This window comes from Ochotona curzoniae, unplaced genomic scaffold, assembly GCF_017591425.1.
Source record: "Ochotona curzoniae isolate NIBS_2020 unplaced genomic scaffold, NIBS_Ocur_1.0 contig_832, whole genome shotgun sequence".
NCBI lineage: Eukaryota > Metazoa > Chordata > Mammalia > Lagomorpha > Ochotonidae > Ochotona > Ochotona curzoniae.
Genome location: NW_024466580.1, coordinates 5,876,921 through 5,892,723, shown reverse-complemented (window position 1 = coordinate 5,892,723; position 15,803 = coordinate 5,876,921). Strand labels below are relative to the sequence as shown.

At 43.8% G+C, this 15,803-nt stretch overlaps 1 pseudogene; it reads left to right on the top strand.

Annotated features, from left to right (window-relative positions):
• LOC121164566 overlaps positions 1-15,231 on the top strand; it is a 41,650-nt pseudogene extending 26,419 nt beyond the window's left edge.
• The last annotated feature ends 572 nt before the right edge of the window (positions 15,232-15,803 follow it).

Sequence of the window (15,803 nt, the reverse complement as noted above, 5' to 3'; positions counted from 1 at the left end):
CCCAATCTGGACTCCCAGAGAAACTGCCACATGTTAGAGTGGACATCTTTTAAGACTCAACATGCCATCTTGGAGCATAACCACCAGAAATATCCAAAAACCAAAATATCCTGTCACCGGCTGTCCCTTAAATCTGGCTAAACCCATAAAACTACCTTATACCACCACCATTACCTCATCCTGACAGCAGAGTTGGCAGGGGTGAGGGGAGGGGAAAAAAATCTCAGACATTAGGAAATGAGATCTTGTCGTATCTTCTTTGGTACTTTTTTTTGTATGCCCTGGTTTTTTATCCAGCGGGCATCCATGTTGGCTGTAAGGCAAATATTTCCTTCTATAGAAAGAAGGCTAAGCAAGAAATAATGTTACTATTTCATTCTTTCACAAAATCCTACGTAAACTCCTGAATTCAAAAGGAAGGCACTCGGTGTGCGGGGTAGAATGTGTTTGCACCATATTGGTGTGAGAGAAAGAGCATAGGGTTGCCCTTACAGAGACGTGATGCCAGTGGCTAAGTCCAGCAACAGGGCAGCAAGTGCTGAGACCAGGGTCTCACAGGGCTCAGGAACTAAAGACAATAGAGATGAAGCTGGAGAGATAAGCAAAAGAGGGTGGTGACTACATGGAGACAGTCAAGGTGCCCATGCTGCCAGCAGCAGCTGAGCACTCTGGGGACCCAGGAGAAACTGATTGCAGGCAGACAGTCCATGCCACTAAAGCACAGCAGAACCAGACTCCCCAGGCAAGAACCTTCAATTCACAGCTTCTCACAAGAGGGGCCTGTGTCCCCTCCAATAGCAGAGCACACGGCCAGGGTCTGAGATGTGGCTGAGCCCAGAGTAGCCATCTATCCTGAACGTTCTAGCACATCTTAGAAACCCCAGAGCAGGAGGGGGCTGTCTTAGTCCATTTTCTGTTGCTGATAACACAGCCCCACAGATGAGGTGAATGGTAAAGAAGAGAGGTTTATTTTGACTCATGGTTCTGGTTCAAGGTTGAGCAGTCTCATTTGATGATGGTGGGATCCTGAGAACACATCGGACATCACACAGCAAGAGACAGGCAGCATGCAAGGGATTTAGCTGAACTCGCTTTCAGAGCAGGCCCACTCTTGAGATAATATTTGAACCCCTGACTTGCATAAGCAGATTCAGCCATTCATGAAGGCAGAATCTAATTACTTTATTTTAAAAGAAGAAAAAAATATTTATTTATTTGAAAGGCAGAGTGATAGAGTTAGGTGAGAGGAAGAAGGAGAAAAGAAAGAGAGAGAGAAAATCTTGCATTCTTTGGTCCACTTTCCAAATGCTCACAGTCATTGGGGATGTACCAGGTCAAAGCCAGGACTCAGGAGTTCCTCCATCTCGGTCTCCCACATGGGTAGCAGGACCCCCAGTACTTGGCCTTTATCTGCTGCCACCCATGCACATTAGCTGGAAGCTGGGCCGGAAGAGTGAAGTATCCTGGACTCCAACCGGGCACTTCCTCCCCACATGGGAGGAAGCTGTCCCCCAAAATGGCTTAACTTTCTGTGTCACAATGCCCACCCTGCTGAAAACCTTACTGAAGTCCTACCTGGCCCATCACTTAACATCCCACAGCACAATTTTCTTAAGAGATAAATCATATTCAAACCACAGCAGTCGCATTACCAGGAATAAAGCAGTGACAAAATAATAAGAAGGGCTCTGCAGTAGTCCTCGGGCATGTCTGAACTTAACCTCGGCACTGCTGACATTGGGGCTGGATACATCTGTGTAGCTAGGGATAGCCTATGTGTTGGAGGATGCACAGCATCACCCATGTTCTGTGTTCACTAGAAGCCAACAACCCACCCACACCTCCTGATTGGATAAACTACAGAGGCGCCGTCAGTGTTTCAGACAGGGTAAGACACTGGATTCTTTCCAGCCACGATGTGTAACTGGTGCCACTGGCTCTGATGTTATCCCATTAAGTATATGTATCTTAACAGCCTCAAAATACTTGAAGCATTCACTGCTTCTGCGAAGGCCCTAAAATATATGCACACAAACATGCACATGAAATGTAGGGGTGTGGTAAAAGCCATCTCCAGCAGCAGTTTTTTTTCATATCCTATCACTGTAAATAACATAGAGACTGCTTTTGAAGAAGAAAGCTGCATTAACTTAGGGTTTAGGGAGCAAGAAGAGGAGCTAGATGATGAGGACTTGGAACACTGAATATAGCAGCTGATTTGTAACAATGCAGAGTGATGGGGACTTTTGTGAATGGATTCTTCACCATGTGCTTGCACAATTATCCTGAAATACTGATTAAACAATCTATTGGTAAGTTTCACTATTCACGCTTGCATAACACTGGCAACATAACATAACATTCACTCATTGTTATATTGAGTGTTAACTATAAAACAGGTATATTTTATGGGATAGCAATGTAGATTATATTAAGCCATCCAAACATTTAGCACGGGCTCTGAGGCATGGAAATCTTAACAAAATCACTATTGCTATTTCCAGTTACCATAGATTAAAGGACCAAGCCAACAAATGATGGTCATAAAAACATTTTAAAAATTACGATTTGATTGACAGAGAGGAGGGATTCCCCCATTCACTGGCCCACTCCCCAAATGCCCACAATAGCCAAAACTGAGCTGGCTTAAGGTCCAGGGCTCCGCTGAAGGAGAGATCTGAGTACTTAATCTAGACACGCATGAGGGTGTCAGAAAAACAACGAACTGAGCTAACACTGATGGTTTCCCAGGATGCATATTGTCAGCAACGGGAAATGTGACCAGGACTCAAATCTAGGCCTTCTGAGACAGCATGGGAGTGTGTCACTGCCAGCTTAACTACTCAGACATTCACCCTGCACAGCCCATGTTGAAACTCTAACTTCCCTGACCTTCCTGGGGACACGATGAGCTCATAAACTGAGCCAACTGAGGCCACATACTTAGTAGCTGGTGGCCCTCTGCTGGCTCATTCCTCAAATGACTGGGACTGAAGCAGGAAGAAATCAGAAACCTAGAGAGCTCCATCTGGGTCTCCCACACGGGGCTACCTATTATTGTTGCTGTCTGCTGTTGCTCTCCAAAGAGCATTAGCAGGGGGCTGGATCAGAAGTAGAGCAGCCAGGTCTTAAACCAGCACCCGTGTGGAACGCTGACATTGCAGGCAGTGGCTTAACCCCTTGTACCACAAGGCTAGCCACTTCAGCTTTACCCCAGTGGTCTATCAGCAGAAACCAAGCAGAGAACGAGAACGAGAACGACCACTTACCACCCCTTCTCCAAGGGAGAAGGAACTTTTGCAGAAGGCTCTGTGATCTCTGCCCCCACAGAACACAGTGACATGAGCACTCCAGAACCAAGTGTTCCTAGGGATGGATTTGTTCTGATTATGAACGCAAATCTGATCCAGCAAATCTGGCACTGGCTTCAGCGTGCGCGTGGAAAAGGCATACCCCAGGCCACAGGTCTCTCAGGAAGAAGGAAGGCGTGGAAGGTAGTGAGCAGTAAAGTCTTCGTGGTGTTTAAGACTCAAAAAACTAACTGCAACTGGCATGAAAGGTAGCAGGTCAATCTGCTAAACCTGCAACCCCAATATCCCATAGAGGCAACCGGTTCCTGTCCTGACTGCTCCACTTCCAATCCAGCTCCCTGCTTATGTCCTGGAAAAGCAGCAGAGAATGGGTCAAGTCCTTGGGCCCCTGCACCCATGTGGGAGACCTGGAAGAAGCATTTAGCCTGATAGCCCAGCCCAGCCTAGGCTACTGTCTCCATCTGGGAAACGAACCACCAGATGCAAAAAACTATCTATCTCTCCTACTCCTTCTGCAACTATTTCAAAATAAACAAACATCGCTATAAAGAAAAGGGACTTAAAGCTTGTTGCTAAGGCCTCTGACCAGTTTGTGCTTTCTTTAGGGGTGATCATCCCCCAAACAGGATCTTTGGTGAGTCCAAGCAAGCCCTTAAAAACAGGATTTGAGGGGATTTCAGAGAGAAGTGGGAGAACTCTATCCCCTGAAGAGAGCTTAGAGAAACTGAGCAAAACAAGGAGAAGCAGGAGGGCTGAACGAAGGGATGCTAAAAGCAGACTCCTCAGAAATACAGAAATTCCATGCAGCTGAATTCCAAAGACAGACATCCCACCAGCGGCTTCACGGTCTTCCCTGTCATTTCATTTGCTGCAAGTAACGGAGAGCAGCCGCGCACCCCCGAGCGGGATTTAACACGTTGCAGAGACACGGGCTCGGCAGCTCCTCCTGAGCGGTTTAGCCTGCGAAACGTCGTAAATCTGCAGTCCTTCAAGCAGTGGCTTCGCTCTTTGTGGCAGGGTGTAGCAGCGGCTGACTTACAGATACTACCCCGTAATGGCCTGAAGATGTCCCCTGAGAACAGGTGTGAAGAGTTGAGAAAGTCTTTCACTGCAGGCTGAAGAGAGGCAACTACTAGGAAATGCTTTCCTCATGGTCCTGGAGCTTACGCTCAATCCTGCGCTGAAAGCCTCCCTCTGCGCGTTATGGAGAGAGGTGGAGAGAAGGGAGCCAGGGAATCCAGAGTGCTTACATACCTTTTAGTTATTTGGAAGGTAGAGCAAGAGTCAGGGAGAAAGAGATCTTCCATCTGCTGGGGTTTACTTCCCAAACAGCAACCCCAACAGCCATGCCAACTTGGAGTCAGGTACTCCAACTGCCTCCACCCTTGTCCTCCAAAGGAGTGGCAGAGGCCCAAGGACATGGGCAATCACGGGCTGCCTTCACAGGTGCATTAGCAAGGAGCTGAATGGACAGCAGAGCAGCCAGGACTCAGAGCGCAGGCACTGCCAGCAGCATATATGTCTGCATTACGACAGCAGCCCCAGCAAGGCAGGATTTGAGAATATACACCGTTACATTCAGAGCACAAGACAGAGAAAAAGGAGCTGGTCCATGGACTCAACTAATGATTTCTGAACCTCCAAGTGCCAGCATCCCATATGTGTACCAGTTCATGTCCTGGTTGATCCATTTCTGATCCAGTTCCCTGCCTGTGGCCTGGGAAAGCAGTACAGGATGGCCCAAAGCCTTGGGACCCTGCACCCACGTGTGGGAGACCCGGAGGAACCTCTTGGCTCCTGGCTTTAGATCGTCTCAGTTCCAGCCATTGCACCCATTTGAGGAGTGAACCAATGGATGATTTTTCTCTGTGTCTCTTCTCCTCTCTTTAAACCTGGCTTTGCAAAATAAATTAAATAAATAAATAAAATTTTTAAAAGACAGAGAGAAAAGCATGGAGGGCATGTACAGGAACTTGTTGCCTGACTGCTTCCTGTGTCCAACTGCCCCTGTGAGCTCCACCCTCAAGGATGGGAAGGGGTGGCATGGCCCTCCCAAGCCCCCACTAGTGGAGCATCCAAGTATGCAGCCAGCTCCATGCAGTAGCCCCCTCCTGGCTACGTGCCAGCGCAAGGCCTGCCCCTGCCTTCCTGCTGGTAAGTCCCAAGAATGATTATCACTAAGAGAGAAGACTGGGGCAAGAACTGTGATTAGTAGGTTAAGCCCCTGTCTGCAGGGCCGGCCTCCCGTATGGGCAACCATTCGAGTCCTGTCTGTCCCATTTCTGATCCCGTTCCCTGCTAACGGGCCTGAGAAAGTGGAGGAGGATGGTCCAAGTGCTTGGGCCCCTGCATTTATGACAGACCTGCCAGAAGTTCCTGCCTTCAGAGCAGCTCAAGTCTGGCCATTATGACCATTTGGGGAGTGAATTAGTAGATAGAATACCTCTCTCCCTCTGTAAATCTGCCTTTCAAATAAAAATAAATGTTTTTTTTTTTTTTAATGTAAGAGAAAGAAGGCAGTCCTAACGTTCAAGGAAGTCAGCTGCTAAGTCTCCCCCCGCCCTCCCCCAGTTCTCCCAAAAGGCGTGTCCTTTCCTTCCACCCTGGTCACACACACAGTCTCGGCCAACTAGCATTTCTGTAGCTGCAGCCTCTAGAAATTCAAACACCTACTCCAAGTGGAACGAGCCCAAACCTGAAAGTTGGGGGACAGGAGACACCAGCAATCAGAAAAAGAGAAAAGAAGAGGCTTGTGGGTGAGATTTGCATGTGCCTGGGGACCTGGCAGCAGATCGGGGGTCTTGCCCAGGACACGGTGTGTCTTAGGGAGAGTGGTCAATGGGAGACCTCCAGGCACGGCGGCTCCTCGTCGCACACATGTGTGCACCACGGCTGCTGAGCCTGAGCCTTCTGTTTCTGTTTATTTGTCTTGCATTGTGTTGTTTTATTAACCAGAAACTTGAAAAGGACGTTTTCTTTGTTGTGTTGCCATTTGGCAGGAGCCTAGAGGTTACAGTAGCAAGCAGAGCCTAAACATCATTTTTTTCTTCTTCTTCTTCTTAATCGCGATGAAAGTTCCTTCCAGGGAGAAAAACTATATCCTATTCCCTGTCTCCCATTGAACCTCTGAAGGGCTTCCCACACCTTACCTTCAAATAACAGAACCCCAGCCAAGGAAAATGGAAAAACATAAATTTGTGCACGTAAATGAAAAATCCGAGGGTGCAGACAGGCCTGTGTCAACAGGGTCTTTTTAGCCTTCAGTGGATTCGTAAGATTGGGTTTTCAGGCAGGGTTCTCCGCATTCCGTCCTGGGAAGTGCTGCATAGGATCTTCACCCATGCCTCTCCCATCTGTTTTTCACAGTGCATTTTATCCCCGTTTAAAAGACTAGGAAAAGAGAGGCCCAGCTGGGGCAGAGAGACTGGTATAAGTTCCCCCGGGGTTGGAAATGGAGTGGATATCTACAAGAGACACCTGCCTGGCAAGCACACCCATAGGATAAAGACTCAAACTCCCATCATTCCTTAGCCCTGCACCCATCCACTGGCTCCCTTGTAGAGCCAAAAGATATCTCTTTTGTCTTTCTCCGTCACAGAGAACAGAAATGCAACGCAGACAGAAGGCTCCTACAAGGCTTCCACAACCTCCGTCACTGTGTTGGAACAGAAGGATCTTAAAGCAGAGGTGACAGTGAGCAACGGCTCTGGTCGGGGCTCATTTATCTTCAGCCACTGTGCCAGGAGAGGAGATGAATGCAACAGCTCAATTTTCCTTCTATTTCCCTCCCCAGTCACGGGTGGCTAAGTCCCAACGATCAAGCTGTGGCAGTTTAGAGGCAGGAAATGGAATAGGGGAGGAGAGACCCAGACTTAGCCACCATGCAGAGCCCAGGGTGCTTCAGGCTCTTCCAGGCCCACCACCCCTAGCGGCTGTGCACCTGCACGTAGCCTCCAGGGTTGCGATGGCCCACTGCGTTTCCTGAAGCCCCTTTGAAGCTGTGCCTGTATCCCCACCAGCTCGTGCTGCCCAGACACCTTCCAGGAGCTGCCCTGGGCTCCTACGAAACTGACCCCTCAGGGCCAGGTCACTCGCAAAACCGGCCAGAGAATCAGGCAGTGTGGTTCCTCCCTGCCTTGCTTCTAACTTCTGGGACCACAGTGAATGCAAATTGCTTCATTTTTATCCTTAGCTTTCTTCATCTCTGACATATTATGGATGTCAAAGTAGGACCAAGTACTGGGCATCTGCTGGTGACATCGGCTTTGGCCAGCAGATGCTTCTCTGTGGTCAGTGTGACCTTCACTCTGTGAGTAACTGTGGAAGCTGCCAGGTGACTAGAACCTCAATTATGAATCTCAGTAGAGACAATTTTTCTTACAGTCATGCAGGAGTAAAAAGAGAATAAAAGATTTTTTTTGAATGAATCAACAGAACCGTTTGTAAACTGAACTAACTGAAATGCTAAGGCTAATTACTGGCCACTTTGCAATGCAGTTCATTGTGAGGGTGTGGGTGTCAGCTCCTTCCTACATTAAACAAGTAGTTCAAGGACACGATTAGATTATTATGCTGCCTACCTCTGCAATCAATCGTTTACATTTCTCGCCTTTTTTGTTGTTGTTTTGATAAATACCAATTTTTAAATGTATCCCTTGTATTTCAATGCAAATAACTTACCACTTTTAAAAATTGGATTTTTTTTTTTTGCGATATCAAAATTCAGAATAGGTATGTTTTGGTAACTGTAATAGCTGATTGCTTTATAGTTTGGTGTAATCGTATTCCACCAATTAAGTAAAAACATTAAAGATAAAAATGTGTTCATTAACATAGCTAATATTAATTAAACTTAAGTTCCATACACCGTGCTAAGTGCTTTAATACAAAATTAACTTTCTTAGAGCACTTTGAGATTATTATGGTTCTTTTTCTTTAATTTTTTAAGATTTATTTCTTTTTATTGGAAAGGCAGATCTACAGAGAAAAGGAGAGACAGAAAGATCTTCCATCTGTTGGTTAATTCGCCAAGTACCTGCAACAGCCAGAGCTGAGCTGATTCGAAGCCAGTAGCCAGGAGTCTCCTCAGATGTGAGTGCAGGGTCCCAAGGCTTTGGGCCATCCTGTACTGCTTTCCCAGGCCACAAGCAGGGGGCTGGATGGGAAGTAGAGGAGCTGGGATACAAACTAGTACCTATATGATCCCAGCTTGAAAGGCGAGAATTTAGCCACTGAACCACAGCGCTGGGTCCTCTTTTGCCTTAATATAACAGCAAGAAAACTGAGGCTGGAAAACAGTGAGTAACTGACCAGAGTATTCTAGGGAGCAGAACCACTGCCCAAACCTTGCTCTGTTTGACCTACAACTGGAATATTAATGATGTCCATTTAATTGTAATTACTAAATCACTCATAACAACACCATTTATCAAATTTTCAAATACTTAACATGTGTTCAAATTTCTACAGACCTTTCTTTTTCAGGAAGCTTTCTCTTGCAAGAACAAGGGTTACCTTTTGACTTTTTTACTTTTTTTTCTCTCTTTCTTCCTTTCTTTCTTCCTCCCTCCCTCCCTCCTCTTTCTTTTTTTCGCTCTTTCTTTTTTCTTCCTTTCTTCCTTCCTTTCTTTCTTTTCTTTCTTCCTTCCTTCCTTCTCTTTCTTCTCTTCTCTTCTTTCTTTCTTTATTCCTTTCTTTCTTTCTTTCTTTCTTTCTTTCTCTCCCCCCAAAACAGAAAAAAACTCCTCTACCTACTGACTCACTCTCTGTGGTGTCAAAGCTCAGGCTAGCCCAGGATGACCCCAAGAAGCAGCAAAGCCATCTGGGGGTCCAACCATGTGAGCTGTCACCTGCTGTCTTCCACAGTCCACATCAGCAGGCACCTGCAGTCAGGGCTCAGAGGCATGTGTTGAAACCAGGCATTCTGATAGGGGATCCGAGCACCTTTCCTGGTGGGTGTCCTAACTGCTAGCACAGACACCTGCCCCGGAAAACTTCTTTTTTAATTATAAATGTAATCAAAATACAGATCCAAACTAGTATCTGTATATGTAGCAATGCGTGGTTCCTATCGCAGCTGGAGACACAGTATACATAACCCCCTAATAGTCCAGAGAGAAGTTATGTTTATATTGTATCTTAGTTTTGAATCATTTATTAATGTTTAATTTTAATATGTGCAGCTCAGCTTGTCCACCAATATCAAAACAGAAAAATACAATACAGCCATATGAACTACGTAGCAATGTTGTACATTCTTTAACAGATGCAGGGACTGGCATGGTGGGTCAACAGGTTAGTCCTCTGTCTGATGGCACCAGCATTCCATGCAGGTACCAGTTTGTGTACTATCTGCTTCACTTCTCATCCAACCACCAGCTTATGGCTTGGGGAAGCAGCAAGGATGCTTCCATCTACATGGGAGACCTAAAAGAAGCTCCTGGCTGCTGACTCCAGATCAGCTCAGCTTCAGCGATTGTGTCCATTTGAGAAATGAAGCAGCATACAGAAGGTCCTCCCTGTGTCTCTCCTTCTCTTTGCAACTCTGCTTGTCAAATAAAAGCAAAAATTAATTAATAAGTCTTTTTTAAAAAGGCATGCACTCAGACAATTATGTTTCTAAATGTTGAGATGTCAGTTGTCCTTGGCTTTATCTATGCATTTAAAACAATCTACATCACAGCAGACTTTTTATCAATAAGATAACTCCCAGTTTGTTTGTTTTTTTTTAACAGAAAGTCAGTGGTACCAGATTTGCTAAAAAATAATTTTGGAAAAGACAAAGTCAGAGAACACATGCTATCCATTTGTACTATAATGGAGAATTACTATAAAGTTACCATAAGCAAGACTCTGTGGTATTGGCAAAGGGATGAACACACAGATCAATGGAGTGGAGTAGAGAACCCACAAGCAGACCCGCACGAGGAAGGTCAATTAACTGTTGACAACAGTACAAATGCAACTCAGCAGGAAAGAAAACCTTTTCAACAAATGGCTCTTGAACATTTAGCTATCCTTATTGCAAAATAAACCAAGTGATTAAATACTAAGCTGCACCTTAAACAAAAGCTAATTAGAAATAAATAACAGGCTTCAATGTAAAACCATCAGACTGTTGTGGGAATATGTAGGAGAATGATTGCATGAGCCTATGTACAGCAGGCATCCTTAGATATGCCAATAAAGTCAGAGCCAATGAAGCAAAAATAAAGAAATTGAACTTTAACAAAATTTGAAACTTTTGCTTTGAGGGAGACACAGTTAAGGCAATGTCAAGACAAGCCATGAAATGGTAGAAAATATCTGCAAACATAACCCGATAAATGATTCGTTTGCCTCTGCATATGGAGACTGTCAAAACTCAACAACACAAAATAGCATACTAAACAAACACCAGAGAAGTCTCGTGGATGACAAAGACACATCTAAAAAGGTGTTCTGCAGCATTAGTAATGGAGGGAACGACAGACTGCCACCAGCCCAGGCGACTGTTAGAGCAGACAGACATCTCAGCCTTGCCCGTGACAGCTCAGAATCACTTCAGGGGACCATCTCACCTTAGACAATACTGTGGTAATTTCTTATAAGCATTAACTTGCCAGAAATCTCACTCTGAAGTTTTTAACAAAGTAAACTGAAAGTTTATAAGCTATTAAAAACCTGTGCCAAATATGCATAACGTCACACATACTCACCAAAAAAAAAAACAAAACTGGAAATAACCTATATGTTCATTAACAGGTAAATGGATAGGCAAAATATAACACATCCATGCCGTGGAACACTACCTAGCAAGGAAAGCATACAAGTTATTATTTCACACAACATGCGAACTCTAAAATACATTTTCCTCAGTGAGATAAGCTGGACTCCACAGGCTGTATACGCAATTCCATATCCATTACAATAAAATGGTGATAGAGAGCAAATTAGTGAATTTGGTGGCTAGAGGATGGAAGAGAGGGCAGCACAGGAGAAATGCGGGAATAATGAATTGAGGAACAATACCGTGGTAATGCTAAGCATTTGTCAAAATCCGTGGAACTGTACAACATAGAGTGAGTTTTACTCTACTCCAAGTTTAAAAATCAGCTTCAATGTCAAGAGAAGTAAAAATGACTGTGATAGCTGAGTTTAATAATACCATCAATTAGTAAAAAAAAAAATTACCAAAAATTTAGGGAGAAGGAGAATAACAGATTGTTGACAGATACTATAATGCAGTAATGTAAATTAAGAAATGGGCACTCAAGAAATGGGCACGAGAAATGGGAAGTCACTTCACAAAGGAACAAACCCAAATGGCAAACAAACATATGAAAAAATGCTCAAGCTCTCTCACAATATAGGAAATCAAAATTAAGACACCAATAAGGTGCCACCTAACACCAGTAAGAATGGCCCACATACAAAAAACCATCACCAACACTTGCTGGCGAGGATGTGGGGAAAAGGGAACCCTACTCCACTGCTGGTGGGGCTGCAGGTTGGTACAGCCTCAGTGGAAATCAGTATGGAGAACACTCAAACAACTCACAATCCGCATACCGTATGATCCAGCAATAGCACTCCTAGGAATCTATCCAAAACACCTGTTACACCAGAAACCTACATGCTCCCCTATGTTCACAGCAGCACAATCAATAATTGCAAAAACTTGGAAGCAACTGAAATGCCTATCAACAGAAAGCTGGATAAGAACGCTATGGTTCATCTACTCCATGAAATACTACTTAGCTATTAAAAACAAAAAACAAAAAAACAACAAAATGCAGTTCTTTGTGGCCAAATGGGCCCAACTGGAAACCATTATGCTAAAGGAAATGAGCCAATCTCAAAAGATTAGATACCACATGTTTGCCTTAAATTAAGATGAAATGATGTCAATCTGAAAAATAGTACCTGTAAAGTGTAATATTATGTCAACCTCAAACAGCCTATCTCACATGCAATAAGATATTGTGAAGTAACCAACGCACCAACAATCAATGTGAGTCAGACTGCTTATGATCTACATCAAAGAACTGAAAAACCTAATTTGCTTTTAATACCCTATGTTATTCTGCAATGGGTCAGGAGAGCAGAGAAATCTCCCACCTTCTTAGAATGTGTGAGGAAGACGTTAAATATAACCTATCAAGAGCATAACAGGTAACATATACACAAGAGACTCAAATCAGCAATTAGACAATAGTAAAACTACAAAGACATACAGGGGGAATCAAGAGCGATCCTGACAACCCCTTAACAGGAGGTCATATGCACAGAGCAGGGGGGACCCCAGAGTGGAGCAGGAGGATAGGAAGAGGCTTGTAACCCAACCTGAAGACTCCTGGATCCTCACCAAGGACTATCAGTACAGACACCAAGGGCCATATCCCAAATGCCAAGGAGACCAAGGGGAATTGGAGTGCCTTTGGAGGCCAAGAACTCTGAGGTCACCCACTCCTTTTTGGATCTCCCACGTGGGATGGAAGAAGCCCAGATCCTTCCTTGCGGGATCCAAGGTCATCAGAACAGCCAGGAGCCCTGAGCGGTCCTCAGAAACAGAAGAACAGTAAACTTCCTTTGGGAGAGGAGATTTCTGTAGTCCTACTTAGTTCCAACTTTGGATCCCCATCCTCTCTCGCGATGACCATCAGGGTCACTCTGAAACTCCCCCCCCCCCGCAAAAAAAATTAGAACAAATAGTCAGAGATCAATAAGGAAAGTATAGAACAGACAGTAAATGGTCAGCTTGGACTCAGATATACCTTACGAGGTAGGACACAAAGATTAGTTACTTCTCACCAAGGTATTAAAGAGTTCTCTGCATACCCCTCCTAAAACTGTTTTGTGTCCCAATAGTTAACATATGCCTTGTTAGAATTATAAACTTGTTTGGACTATCCTAAATTTGCCAAATTCAGTAAAAATCATGCTTCAATACTATAAGCTGCTAAATACAAAAATTAAAATAGACACGAGACAGCTGAATAATACTCTATAACCATTTTAAGGTGTAGAGCAGCTGGTTGTGTATAAACTAAACTTGAAATGTCAATGAAGTAGTTACAGGATAAGGTTAAGAACTTGCATTTTCTTACATATTAGTCACTCAATACCATACCAGTTAACTCCATAATGTTGTAAATGGTTGTTGATGTTGTGTTGTGAATTTTCATTGAAAGGGATGATATTCTGCTAGCTCTATTTTTCAGATCGGGGATGGTCTCCCAATGAAACTGTTAAACTTATCTGGACAATAAGATGCTGGACTCTATGCATGGTACATGCTCGCAATGAAGGAATCATGACTGGATATGAACTGTACTACTGCAACAATGTGGAGCAATCCACCATGGGGGGGAGGGCAAGGGGAGGTGTCGGGGGAATCCCAGAGCTATGAAACTGTGTCACAAAATGAAATTAAAAAAAAAATACAACATACTTAAAAGTATAATTTAGTTGAGTGAATCTGTGAATTTGTTTTGCTGTGACTATGGATCAGTAATTTTAAACTTCTTCATAGGTATGCTATAATTAAATACGTATATACACTGTATCTATGAAGTGCTAGATTTCTCATTGTTTGGGAAATAGAATGTAAATAAGAATAGAGGAAAGTAAGTCTAGAATGTGGACACTAGATACATGAACACTGACTTGTTAAAAAAAAAATAGAGAGAGATTGATGTGTACTGAAAATAACCTACCCGAAATTTGTGTTGTTCTAACTTCCAATGCAACAGTATTTGGAGCTCAGGAGGTAAGTGCAGTTAAGTGAGCTCTTCAAGATGGTCCCTAATCCAACAGAACTGGATCCCATAAGAAAAAGAAGAAGCACAGGAGCTTGAGGACACAGAGGAGAGACCATGTCAGAACACAGGCAGAAGATAGCTGTCTGGAAGCAGAGAAACCAAACCTGACTACCCAGACTTCAAACCTCCAGAGCTGCGAGAAGCAATGGGACACTACCATCCTACATGGAAGCCCTAATTCAAGACCAGGCTGCTCTCTTTCCCATCCAGCTTCCTTCTGATGCACTTGGAAAGGCAGTGAAGATAGCTTAAGTACTTAGATTCCTGGCATTCATATGCTAGTCCAGGATGAAGTTCCTGGCTCCTAACTTCTTGGCACACCCTTGGCTGATGTGGGCATTTGAAGATTGAACCAGTAGATCGAACAAATCCTCTCTCTATCTGTGTGTGTGTGTGTGTGTGTGTGTGTGTGTGTGTGTGTGTGTGTGGTGCCCCTCTTTCTCTGTCACTTGCTTTTTGAATGAATACATAAATATTTTTAAAAATATATATAATTTCCTCCTTGCCATGGCGCCTCACAGAGGATGGGCTGCTTTAAGATGTAGTGAACACCTCCTCCCCAGCCACTGGCTGTCAGAAACTCATCAGGGGAAAATGAATGTAGAGTTTGTACCTTTTATGAGAAGCCTGTGGCCAAAGAAGTTGCTGCCAATGTTCTGGGTAGAGAGTGGAGTGGCTGCATGGAATGGCTCAGTGGTGGAAATGACAAACAATGCTTTCCAATGAAGCAAGGTGTCTTGTTGACCCATGGCTGGGTCTGCCTGCTGCTGAGCGAGGGGTACGTCTGTTATAGACCAAGGAGAACTGGAGGAAGTTCAAATTTATTTGGGGTTTCATTGTAAATACCAAGTTGAGTGTTCGCAACTTGGTTATTGTAAAACAAGCAGAAAAAGATATTCGTGGATTGACTGATACCACAGTGCCTCATCGCCTAAAAGAACTAACAGAATCCCCAAATTTTTCAATCTCTCTAAAGAAAATGATGCACACAAGTATGTGGTAAGAAAGCCACTAAACAAAGAAGGTAAGACACCTAGGACCAAAGCACACAAGATTCAGTGTCTTATCACTCTGCAAGTCCTCAACACAAGCATCGGCATATTGCTCTGAGGAATTAACATAATAAGGACTTGGTGCTATGGCTTAATGGCTGGATCCTCTGCTTGCATGTGCCAGGATCCCATGTAAGCACCATTTCATGTCACTGTCTCTCCTTCTCTCTGTATATCTGCTTTCTCAATTAAAAAATATTTTTTTAAAAAAGAAAGAAGTAGCATATTAAGAAGAATAAGGCAGAGTAGGCTAAACCTTTGGTCAAGAGAAAGAAAAACACCAGGAACAGATTGCCAAGAAACAGTCTAGTCAAAAATCAGGTTTTAGAAGAATCAATAAGATTGAATTTATATATGCATATATACATGCCATTTTCCAAGTAACAGGAACCAAAGTTACTTGAAGAAGCAGTTGATAACAGGGTTCATGCAGGAAAAGTATGAGAGGATTCACAAAGCCCATGGAAAATGGATATTTTAAAAACACCGTGCACTGATTCATCAATTTCAAAAATTTTGCACAAAGTAAACTTAATTACCTTTTAATTAGATTTTTCTGCAAGCTTATTGCAGTCCCCTCACACAAGATAATCTCAGAGTTCCTTGTGATGGAAATAAAGTTGCTGAAATGAAAACAA